General features: G+C 44.1%; 1 protein-coding gene across 2 annotated transcripts in view; it reads right to left on the bottom strand.

Moving 5' to 3' along the window:
* Positions 1 to 10,797, bottom strand: part of LOC109318551 (chloride transport protein 6-like) — a 124,886-nt gene that overhangs the window by 53,664 nt on the left and 60,425 nt on the right. The gene's annotated exons all lie outside the window — the stretch shown is intronic.

Here is a 10,797-nt window from a genome sequence, read left to right as displayed (position 1 = left end):
TTCAGAGAGTCTCCGCTGTGATTGGTGGAGCACATCCACCAATTGGATAATTGCTGGGAGGGGCTTGCCTTGCCCCCTGCAGGAGGGAGGCAGGGGTGCCGAGAGGATGGGCAAAGAGCCCTAGACCTGATTGAAGCCTGCACTTTGCAGATCCAGCAGCACTCTAAGGGCGGAGCCTCTGGAGTGAATAAAAGTAGCAGCATGCCCAGCATGCGGCAGATGTATTGGGGAACACAGAAAAGAGCGAGGCAGGAGAAGAGCTGGGAAGAACTGCCAGCAGACAAGAGTCAGAGCCCAGAAGAGCCCTGAGGACACAAATCCAAGGCTACAGCCCCAGTCGGTGCACAATGTGGAGCATGGGGCTGAGACCCTGGGAGCCATTCATGGTGGCTCAGGTCTGCAACCCCTGGTGAGAGGCCAGGAACTTGATGCAAGGGACACTGCTTGGAGCCAGGACTCTGGGAGCTGCACGTGGCAGCTCGGGTCCCCTTCCCTAGCAGTGGGCCAGGGCACGGTGTTGGCAGCTCATCATGGATCAATTTGTGAGGGACTGAGACCCCTGAGAGCTGTTCAGGGCTGCCATCACTGACACGGAGCAGCCGTTGGCTCGGTGCAGATAATGCTGCACAAAGGGTCTGGGAGTGAACCGAGTCCCAGGGCCCCATGAGGTAGCCCAGGCCTCCAACCCCCAACAGCAGGTAAAGCCCTTGGTGCATGCAATGGTGCACAGGGCCACCTGCAGGCGGGAGCCCACGGAAGCCAGGGCCTAGGAGGCCTCATATGCAAGGCGCACCTCGGTTGAGGAGATGAGGACCACCCATCCATGCCCCTGGAGTTGTAAGTTGCTGGGCAAATGATTCCCATGGGTGAGGGGAGCTACCCTGACTGAGGCAGCTTGTTCATGGGGAAGCTGGAGCTGGAAGGAGCTCCCACATCTGGGATTCCCTTAGGGAGACATCCTTTGGGCCCGCCATAGATCTTCTCTCCCCTCCTCCTTGCAGGCTTGTGAGAGAGCACCTCATATTTTGTGACACTGCACCTTATATTTTGGGGACAGTTTACCTTTGTATAGTAGTAATTTAAGACTGTTGAGTATAAAAATCCTTAGTGGGACACTGCCGGGACCCCCTTCCCAGATGGTTATACATACTTATCTGTATTTATCTGTGCATATCTGTGTTTGACTGTTGTTTAGCTGTATTTATTTGTGCTTACCTGTACTTATCTGGTGTTTATCTATTTTAGTTCAACTGTTATGAATATATTGTTTGAGGCTACCTGAAGGGGTGTACCCTTTCAGCTTTTATCTGAAGGATGTGGCTTTATATGATAAATATAGATTTGTCTATATATGTTTATATATATCCATTTGCTTTGCATTTTATATATAATAATACATTTGTACATAGTTATCCCTTGTTCTGGCCTGACTCTATAGGGTACAGAGGGAACTGGCCAGTATTTTGCAGATCCCTCTCACACCACTCCTGCTTAGCTACCTATCCCTTCTATTTGGAGAGGGGAGCACATACTTGGGTGCACCTAGGTTATGCAGTTTTTGCTAATATGGTAAACATGAGTGAGGGTCCCCAGTACAAGGCATTCTTCTCTAACCTCCTTTTATAGTAGAAGCTCTCCATACCACATCTAGGGTAATGATACATCCTGAGCAAACCTGGACAGTCCTGGCTTCCATATTCTGGTCCCAACTGATTGGTCAGAAGTCCCAGAGTGGAGTCCGACGGAGGATGAGGAGTAGCATCAGACACTGCTGATGGGTGTCAGAAAGGCAGGCAAGGTAGCCCAATCCTGCCTGCTTGTCTGGCACAACATGACTTTGTGCATCCCCATTAGACTTTGGACCAACCAGCTAGAACTGGACTATGGAAGCCAGGGCTGACCCAGTTTGCCCAGGACAAATGGTCACCCTACCCATATCTCCAGATTCCCAAGGCTCTTACTGGTAACAGCAGTTATAGAGGCACAGTCTATGTATGTAGAACGGGTCAAGAGAAAATTATCCAAAAACTCCTTAATACTTAAAACTCCCCTCTCCCTTGTTTGCTACACATTATATGCTTGTTTTTCATCATGGTTAATACAAAACTATTCTGAAATGAAAGCTATCAGTCAAGCGTAATGTAATTAAAAGTAAAAAGTGACATAGATTAAATGAATGCAGTTTAATGACTGGCTCACACTGGAGCCAGTAACAAATATTTTTGTTGGCCAAGACGATTGTCCAACATGGAAAGATCTCTTATTGAGATGTTTGCTTCTTAAGCTTCCTTTTTACAGAGACTTATATTTAAAGCCTTCATGTATTCCAACTTCCCTCTTTTTAGGATGCAATTGCATCCTAAAAAGAAACGTACGTGTGTGTGTGTGTGTGTGTGCGCACACGCGCGCACGCATGCATGTGTACGCATACATGTGCAAGGGAAGCAGGCTCCCCTCCTCTAGCAGGTATTCTGGGAACTAACACTCAAACCCTGTCATTGTTCTGAGAAACACTCAAGTCTTCATAGTAAATGAATTATAGCCATAGGCGCTGACTTTTATTTTTGCCAGGAGGGGGCCTAAGATAATGGATATGTGGAAAGTTTTACACACTTCAGGTGACAGCCCTCTTCCCAAGGGAGGCCAGGGCCCTCGGGCCCCCATGTACTTGGCACCTCTGATCACAGCATAATCATATTCGTCCAATTGTAACAAACTAGAGAAATCCTCACAAAGGCAATGGTCAAAGAATGTCAGTAAACACATTTCTGCCTGAAATGCTATAGCATATTTGTCCAATACTTACACTCTCACCCCAATTCTACCCTCATTTTTATATCCCAAATTATAATGTCAAGTCTGATTTAACGATCATAAACAAGGGTCTCATGTGAAATGTATGACCCTGTGTGACAGGGTCCTGTAATTGTCCTTTCTGCCTGGGCATAGTTAATGATGTCTAACAACTCTGCAACATTCTTTGAATGTCTCTATAAACCTAGAATCCAACTGCTTTATTTTGAAAACACCAGTAAAATGTCAGTTAAAAGAAACACAGCAACTGTGGGATTTTTAAAATTGCTCCATCATACCTGCCATAGGTCACTCGTTTAGAAGGCAACTCCTTTATTGTTGATTCATTTTAACACTATTTATTTTAAAAGTATCTTGCTATGGAAAAAAAAATGTTTACTGAATGTAATAGGCATAAGAACCAACAGCATCTATAGCAGGGGTTCCCAAACTGTGGTACATGTATCCCTAGGGATACACAAGACATCTCTGGGGGATACATGGGAGAAACTGTGTAATGGCAGATTTAATTTTGATTATAATAATAATAATAATAATAATTGGTATTTAAGGTGTTAAATATAAAATGTGTGCTGTAGGGGTACACAGGCAGTTGGTAAATCTAGAAGGAAGAATGCAATAAGAAAGAGTTTGGGAACCACTGTTCTATAGCAAATTCTCTAAAAAGCAAGAGAGGATGATATGCTATTCTTCCCACAGAATTAAGGCAAGGCATAGAATTTGAAAGAATGAAACCCTGGCTACAGCAGTCTGCGTTGGTTTAAAAAAGTCTACAGAAAAAAAAAATTATAGTTTCACTATTTGATTCTAAATGACTTTTCCCTAAGGACTAATAAATAATTTCATTTAGGCTGCAGATCCTATTCCACCTATCAGATGTCTAAGTGGGTACTTAGATGCCTGTGAGCTATCCTATTACATTCTACTCCATATTATGCTGATAATGCATTTTCATTTGAGCCTTAAAACTAAGTCACAAAAAGTAGTAAGGAAGAAGATTCACTCTCCATTCATATTAATGTTTTTCAGTGACTTCAAAAGGATGCAATAGGATTGCATATAAATACCTAAGTACCATTTAGACAGGTGGAATAGCCTCTGGCCCCAAGAATTTCAGTGAAACAAATATAATCTCATTCAAAATATGCTAAGCTATGACTCACTGTATTATCTAGAACTTATCAGCCCTGCTAATTAAAACATTCAAAAAAACTATAATGAACATAGAAATCCAACTTTTCATCAGTTCTATTTCAAGCAACTTTCATTTGCTTTTCTTTCACATGCAAACAATTGGCTGCCCATATACTGCAAAACCAAAGTGCACTGAACAAAGCAAAAGGTTACATCATAATCAACCCCAGCTACAAAGTTCCAGGGCACAGTGGTGACCTACAGGTTTGGTTTGGGTCCTTCTTCATCATGTAGCATTCAGTACTGGCAAAGCAACCCCCAAACCAGTAATGCAGCCAGTCGCATAATATTAGCTGTTGGAATAAGTGAATTCTAATTCGTGTTGTGCAGCTACCATTGATAAGCAAGGCCTATGTTATACTCTTTGGACCAGCAAAGGAAGGCATGCCAAAGGAAGGGTTGTGCATCACACCTTTATTACATGGTTTCGAGGGCAAGAAGGATGATTAGCCTATATGGAGGGAAGCTCCTCCATACCACTAAAGAGGGTAAAACTATTCAGATACGAAAAGAGATGCTTAAAGGGGTACATAAGGGTTTACAAAATACTAAATGGTGAAGACAAAGTAAATAGGGAGTTGTGATTTACTGTCCCTCACAGTACAAGAACTAAGGGGGCATAAAATTAAACTAGTAAGTAGACAGTTTAGAACTAATAAAAGAATGTTCTCTTTTCACATTGCATGTCATTAAAGCGTGGAACTCATTGCCACAAAATGTTACGAAAGCTGACAGTTTAACCAGAATCAAAATGGTACTGGACAAATTCTTGGAGAAAAGATGCATCGGTAGCCATTGAACATGGGGCTTAAGGGTACAGCCTCTAAATCAAAACCTCCTGAACTTAAATGCTGGAGGCTGCTAGTGGGAGAGGAACTGGGAAAAACCCTGGTCATGTGCTGCTAACCCTCTCTTCCAGCATCCACTCACTCCCACTGTGTGACAGGATGGATCTGTAGTCTGACCCAGAAAATGGCAGTTCTTATGTCCTTATGACTCAAAAGTAAGTTAGTCCCTTGGCAAAAGTAAAATAAATGAAGGCCCTCTGACTCCTTGATCTGGAAGAGAATCCCCCAAAAGATAGTTATAAACAAGATACCAGTTAAGAACATTTTTTTTTTTTATCATAGCAGTAGTGGATCCAGGAATGGGATAAATGGTGGGTACAACCTCCCCCCCTCCACACATTTTGCTTGTGGCATGCATGCACAATTAAGCTCTGCACTTACTACCTGGCCAGTGCAGGCACCTGCTCATGATCAAAGAGCTCTGTGCTCACCAGCTAATTGGTCTAGCTTTTGCATGGTTCAGAGCCTGGGGGTGGATGCTACTTCTGTTTGCCTTTCCCCTCCTATCTTCATCCCCAGCCACTTCCCCACTGAATTCAGCAGCGAAAAAGAGAGGGGTTGAGCAGCAGGAGCAGCTCTCACCCTCTCAGCTCTGAAGCTGCACAAAAGCAGGGGTTTCAGCCAGACCCCACACCAAGAGCTCATGCTCATAGTACAGCCAGAGAGGCTGAGGGAGGTGCAGCTATGCCCTGGATACACCTGCCTCAGAACAGCTGTCACATTAATTTGAATAGGAACATAGACGAATTAAAGATTGAATTATTTGTGACAACTGAAAATGAGCTTAATGCAAGTTTATTAGGAAAAATGGATTAGACTTTCCACTTGGATGTTTGTAGAATTAGTAAAAATTGTACTCTCCAACGAAAAGTCTAACAATCAGTCAAATAAATTTATGTACCGCTAATTAAAAAAAAGCAAATGAAGGCATACAGAATACAGTGATAAACAAACAATGGGATCAGACTAAAATGAACTATACGGGGAGGGAATCCAGCTACCATACTACAGAAGGATATCCAGCAAAAGGGGCTTAGTGTCAATCTTACAAAAGGTAATGCATCTTCAAAAATCAAGTTACCCTAAGCATCAAATGAAAGCCTGACATCAAAATCCATTCAAGTGCATACAGCATATGCAAATACATACAGGACCATACAGGGGGAGGCAGATGATGGTTAACAGATAAAGATCCATTTGGGAGCTCTCATTCAGATATAAGCAGTGATAACCCTGATTTATAAAAGCCTTGGTGGATTTAAAGGTTTTAATATTAAAATATTTTCTCATATACCACACGCCCCAAAATGTGAAACAAAACTTGGCTTGAGAAAGCAGAGTGAAGGGAAAAAAAGATTTTTCCAGGCATGGCTAAATGCTGACTGCAGGTGATCCTGATTGCAGCAGCTGCAACTCAGGGGGTTAACACTGTTGCTATGACATGGAAGGCTAAACTCCCCCGACCACGTGGTACTCATCTTGCAGCAGTGTCTCTGTTTGCTCCTTTTGCAGCAAAGAAAATTTAGCTTCCCCAACTTAAGACATGTACCCCAGTTTTGGGGGAAAAGGGTGCATATACTATGCCAGTAAATATGGTATATAGCAACACATGCCATAATGCTCTATTACTTCCCCCAGTTCAGAGTAGTGCCATTTGCTCCCTACTGCTGAGCCTTAAAGCAGGGTGCATTAACGTTTGTCTACATGGAGAAACAAGGGTGTGAATTTACTTCATTAGCTATTCCATACTAATTCTCAGGAGAGACTCCTGAGTGCACAGCAGGTGAATACAGACATAATATGTAGAAGTTTAGGGGGCTAGACTGAGTTAAAAATGGCTGCCCAGTCTAACTCAGCGATTAGACTGGAAAAAGAAACAGGAAAAGAGCAAAAAGTTCTCAGTTTAAAAACACAGAAATCCACATATTTCCATGATCTACAGAAAGCATGGTGGTATCTCATGGTGAGCAACACTATTTCTGCTCTCTTTTATATTTGCCACAGTTTGTGCCTCTCAGCCAATCAGCAGCAGAGGCAGAGCTCGATCTAAGATAAGTTGAGGTACAAGGAGGGGCAGGGAGGATCAGGGTGGCTAGCAGGTTCTATGGAAGGGCTTGAGCAAACCAAGTTAGATCAGACACTTTTTTTTTTTTTTAAACCAGATCTAACCTCCCAAATATCTGCATGTACCGGGTAAGTACAAGGTAGCTTAATCCACTTTCAAAGTGGGTTACATAAAAGCACTCTCATGCACCCATGTGTCTCAATGGGGAGTTAACACAGTGTAACCAGTGGGTGCATCTACAGGTGCGCTTTAATGTACAGTAGCCAATTTTACTGCACATTAAAGCATTATGTAAAAAACTGCGCAATTACACTAATGCACATAAAGTGTCACTTAAAAAAATGTGTGCGTTTGTTTCATAGATTTCATACACATTAGGGCTAGAAGGGACCTTGGAAGATCAAGTCCAGCCCCCCACCCAAAGGGCAGGAAGTCAACTGGGGTCATAGGATCCCAGCAAGATAAGCATCCAAATTTCTCTTGAAGGTGTTCAATGTAGGTGCTTGAACCACCTCCGATGGCAGGCTATTTCAGACCCTGGGGGCTCGGACAGTAAAGAAATTCTTCCTTATGTCCAGCCTGAAACGGTCTTGCAGGAGTTTATGATGGTTCGACCTTGTCATCCCTTGAGACGCTCTGGTGAACAGACATTCCCCCAGATACTGGTGGTCAACCCAATAAACTTATAGGTGGTCATCAGATCCCCCCCGTGAGCCTGCGCTTTTCCAGGCTAAAGAGCCCCATAGCTCTCAGCCTGTCGTCATGAAGTCTGTTTCCTGACCTCTGATCATGCTCGTGGCTCTTCTCTGGACTCTCTCAAACTTCTCCACATCCTTTTTGAATTGTGGGGCCCAAAACTGGATGCAGTACTCCAGCTGCGGCCTCACCAAGGCTGAGTACAAGGGGAGAATGATGCCCTGGGATTTGCTCAAGAAGCATCTATGGATGCACGCCAGCATTTTGCTCACTTTACTAGCCGCAGCATCACATTGAAGGCTCATGTTCATCTTGTGGTCAATGATGACCCCCAAGTGTCTTTCTTCCATAGTGCTGCGCATTAAGGTGACGTAATGCACATTTGTTTAGTACCTCACATTGGAGGTACTAAATTTAAAGCACATTAGAGTCACTGTCTTACTACACATGTAGACACACCCAGTGTGCCATAATTCTCATTGTGGTTTACCATACAGTATAGGCGAGACTTTAAAGATGTAGAACAGCTATGACCCTCCACCAAAAGGAGCTTGAGTCACACTAAAAGATTATTTTCTCTCTCTCCCTTTCTCAGTATAGCTATTTTTTTTTCCTTTTCATCTCAGGGGTGCAGAAGTTTATGCCAGAATATGCCTTGCTAAAGGCACAAAGACACAGAATGACCCCAAAACTAATAGAACTTAGAAGCATTCTGTTTTGACACTTCATAGATCGGCATGCTACCAAATTTCACCTTGGTTTTTTCTGTTATACACACAGATGGAAAACATGGAAACACACACACGTGCAAAAATAGTATTAGTTTACTAGCAAGATTATTCAGACCTTTAATATTATCTCCTTTTGTCACCCATAGTACCTTTCAGCAAGTCCCAGTCCTGAGTTTCCCAGGCCTCCACTTCATTATAATCCATTAGTCCACATTTATTTTAGTTCAGCTTTATTACATAACAGATAATTATGCATTTCATTAACAGCATCACCAGGCATACTACATCAAAGAGAGGAAGGCAGCTGCCTAGGAAATTCAGAAAGATGCACGTTACTTAAAATCTGCTATTAAAAACCCTTTTCTGAGTTTTCATTCAAACTGTAGTCAACAAGTTTCAGGGGTTTAGTCCAACTTTGCAAACACAATTAGAATGGAACCTCATTACAGTCAATGCTGCTGATTTAATCAACATTCCCAGAAGCCTTTATAATTTCATTTCTGTAAAAGTAATAAGTATCTAGCCAAAGGGAGTGAATGAACTAGTGAACAACATTGAGCAAGAAAGTTTGGTTTACACTTGTAAGTACAAATGCAGAAATCAGCCAAGATCACAATTACATTCATGAAAAGGAAAGAGCCATGTGACTGCAACATGTGAGCATCCTTTTAAACAGAACATCTATCTACTGAATTGAACAGACACAAAATAGGGGGGAAAAACTATGTACTTAACTTTCCTGGTAGAGGAAGTATCAGACCTGGTAAACAACAATCCCCCATAAAACAGGTTTGTTTTTGGTTTTGTTTTATGAACAGCCTTTTACAAATAGGATGCTTGCCTGCTAGAAAGTTTAAGATTTAGGAACAAACTGAACATAAAATGATTTACAAGTAGAAGACAATATCGCCATGCTTCTTGAGAGATTTAAGCAATGGGCAGACTAGTAATGCTGTCTTTAAATCCCATCAATTCAAACTGGCACTTGGCAGGCTCTAAAGCAGGGGTGGGCAATTATTTGAGCTGGAGGGCCACTTAGGGAGTTTTGGTGAGCTGTTGAGGGCTTGGGAGTGGGTGGGGAATGCTGACCTGGCCTGGCACAGTGGGGAGAGGGGGCAATTGATCCTATCTGACCCAGGCTCATCTGCCCTACACCAATGATAGGGAGCACCAGATGGAGCAGACAGGTGGGCGGGGTCTCCATGGAGGCCAGCCCAGGGCCCACTCTCAGCTGGGCAGACAGGACAGGGCCATGGGTGGCTGGGGAGCAGAATCTGAGAGTGAAATGGGCATGCAGGGCCAGGGCTAGGATCATAAGGCAAGAACACTGCAGAGCCAGGCCCAGGGTAGAGTCGTAACCCGGTCCCCACTCATCCCTACAACAAGCACCAATTCTGTGGGCAGGGATGTGCAGGGAACAGATTGCAGCTCTGCCCCAGGCCCCAGCCCTGTTTTGTCACCATCTCGCAATTCAGGCCCTGGCCCCATCTACCTGTCCTGCCCCCGGACACTGCTCTCCACCCACCTGCAGACCCATTCCATCTGGCCAGGTAAGCGCACCCTGCCACAAGGGTCCTGAGCCACTGTGGAGACTCCATGTGCCCACCCGCCCCATCAAGCACCCCCAGTGGTGGGTGCGGGACAGACGGGCTGGGGTGCCCAGGCAGCAGGGCCCGGGCCGAGGCTGCTGGGAAGCTGAGCCCAGCCACCATACCCCACTGTGCACCCAAGAGTGGCAGGACTGCCTGCACACATGGTTCAGGCAGCCCCCCAGGCCAGGGCTGGGCAGGGCCCAGGGACCTGCTGCGGGCCAGATAAAATCCCTCAGCAGGCCGGATCCAGCATGCAGGCTATATTCTGTTCTTCCCTGTTCTAAAATCTACCCTGAAGACTTTATCTTAAAGTAGGTGTGTCCACATTTTTCTAGGGAAGCATCTTTTTCTCTCATACACAGGGCAGCTTCACTGCAAGTTTATGCTGCCATGTACTGAATACAGCCAAAAAAGCATTTATGGTACCAGCAGGTGTTTCAGGTTTTTTGTAGCCACCAGAAACCTTTTGATCGTTTATGCTTTCTTTCCCAGGAAGAAATGCCAACAGGGTTGTGATTCCACAACTTAACATGAGTTAAAAAAAATGATACCCTACCTAGGAACAGCACAGATGTTTCTGCTGCCATCTTAGTCCTAAATGTACTGGACCAGTTCACACTTTATCTGGATTTCCTTACCAAAATACTATAATACTTAGAGCAATATTACATTGTTATTAGCAATACAATCAGGTCTATAAGCAATATGATAGAGGGTAGTAATTGACGTAAGTCAACCATTATGGTGCCCTGTGACCAGTGGGGTTCCCCACGGCTCTGTCCTTGGACCCATACTGTTCAACATCTTCATTAATGATGTGGACATTGGAGTCAGGAGTGGACTGGCCAAGTTCGCCA

Source organism: Crocodylus porosus, unplaced genomic scaffold (assembly GCF_001723895.1).
Source record: "Crocodylus porosus isolate Cpor-Errol unplaced genomic scaffold, CroPor_comp1, whole genome shotgun sequence".
Taxonomy (NCBI): domain Eukaryota; kingdom Metazoa; phylum Chordata; order Crocodylia; family Crocodylidae; genus Crocodylus; species Crocodylus porosus.
Note: the sequence above shows the minus strand (reverse complement) of the source record. Positions and strands in the feature narration are given on the sequence as shown.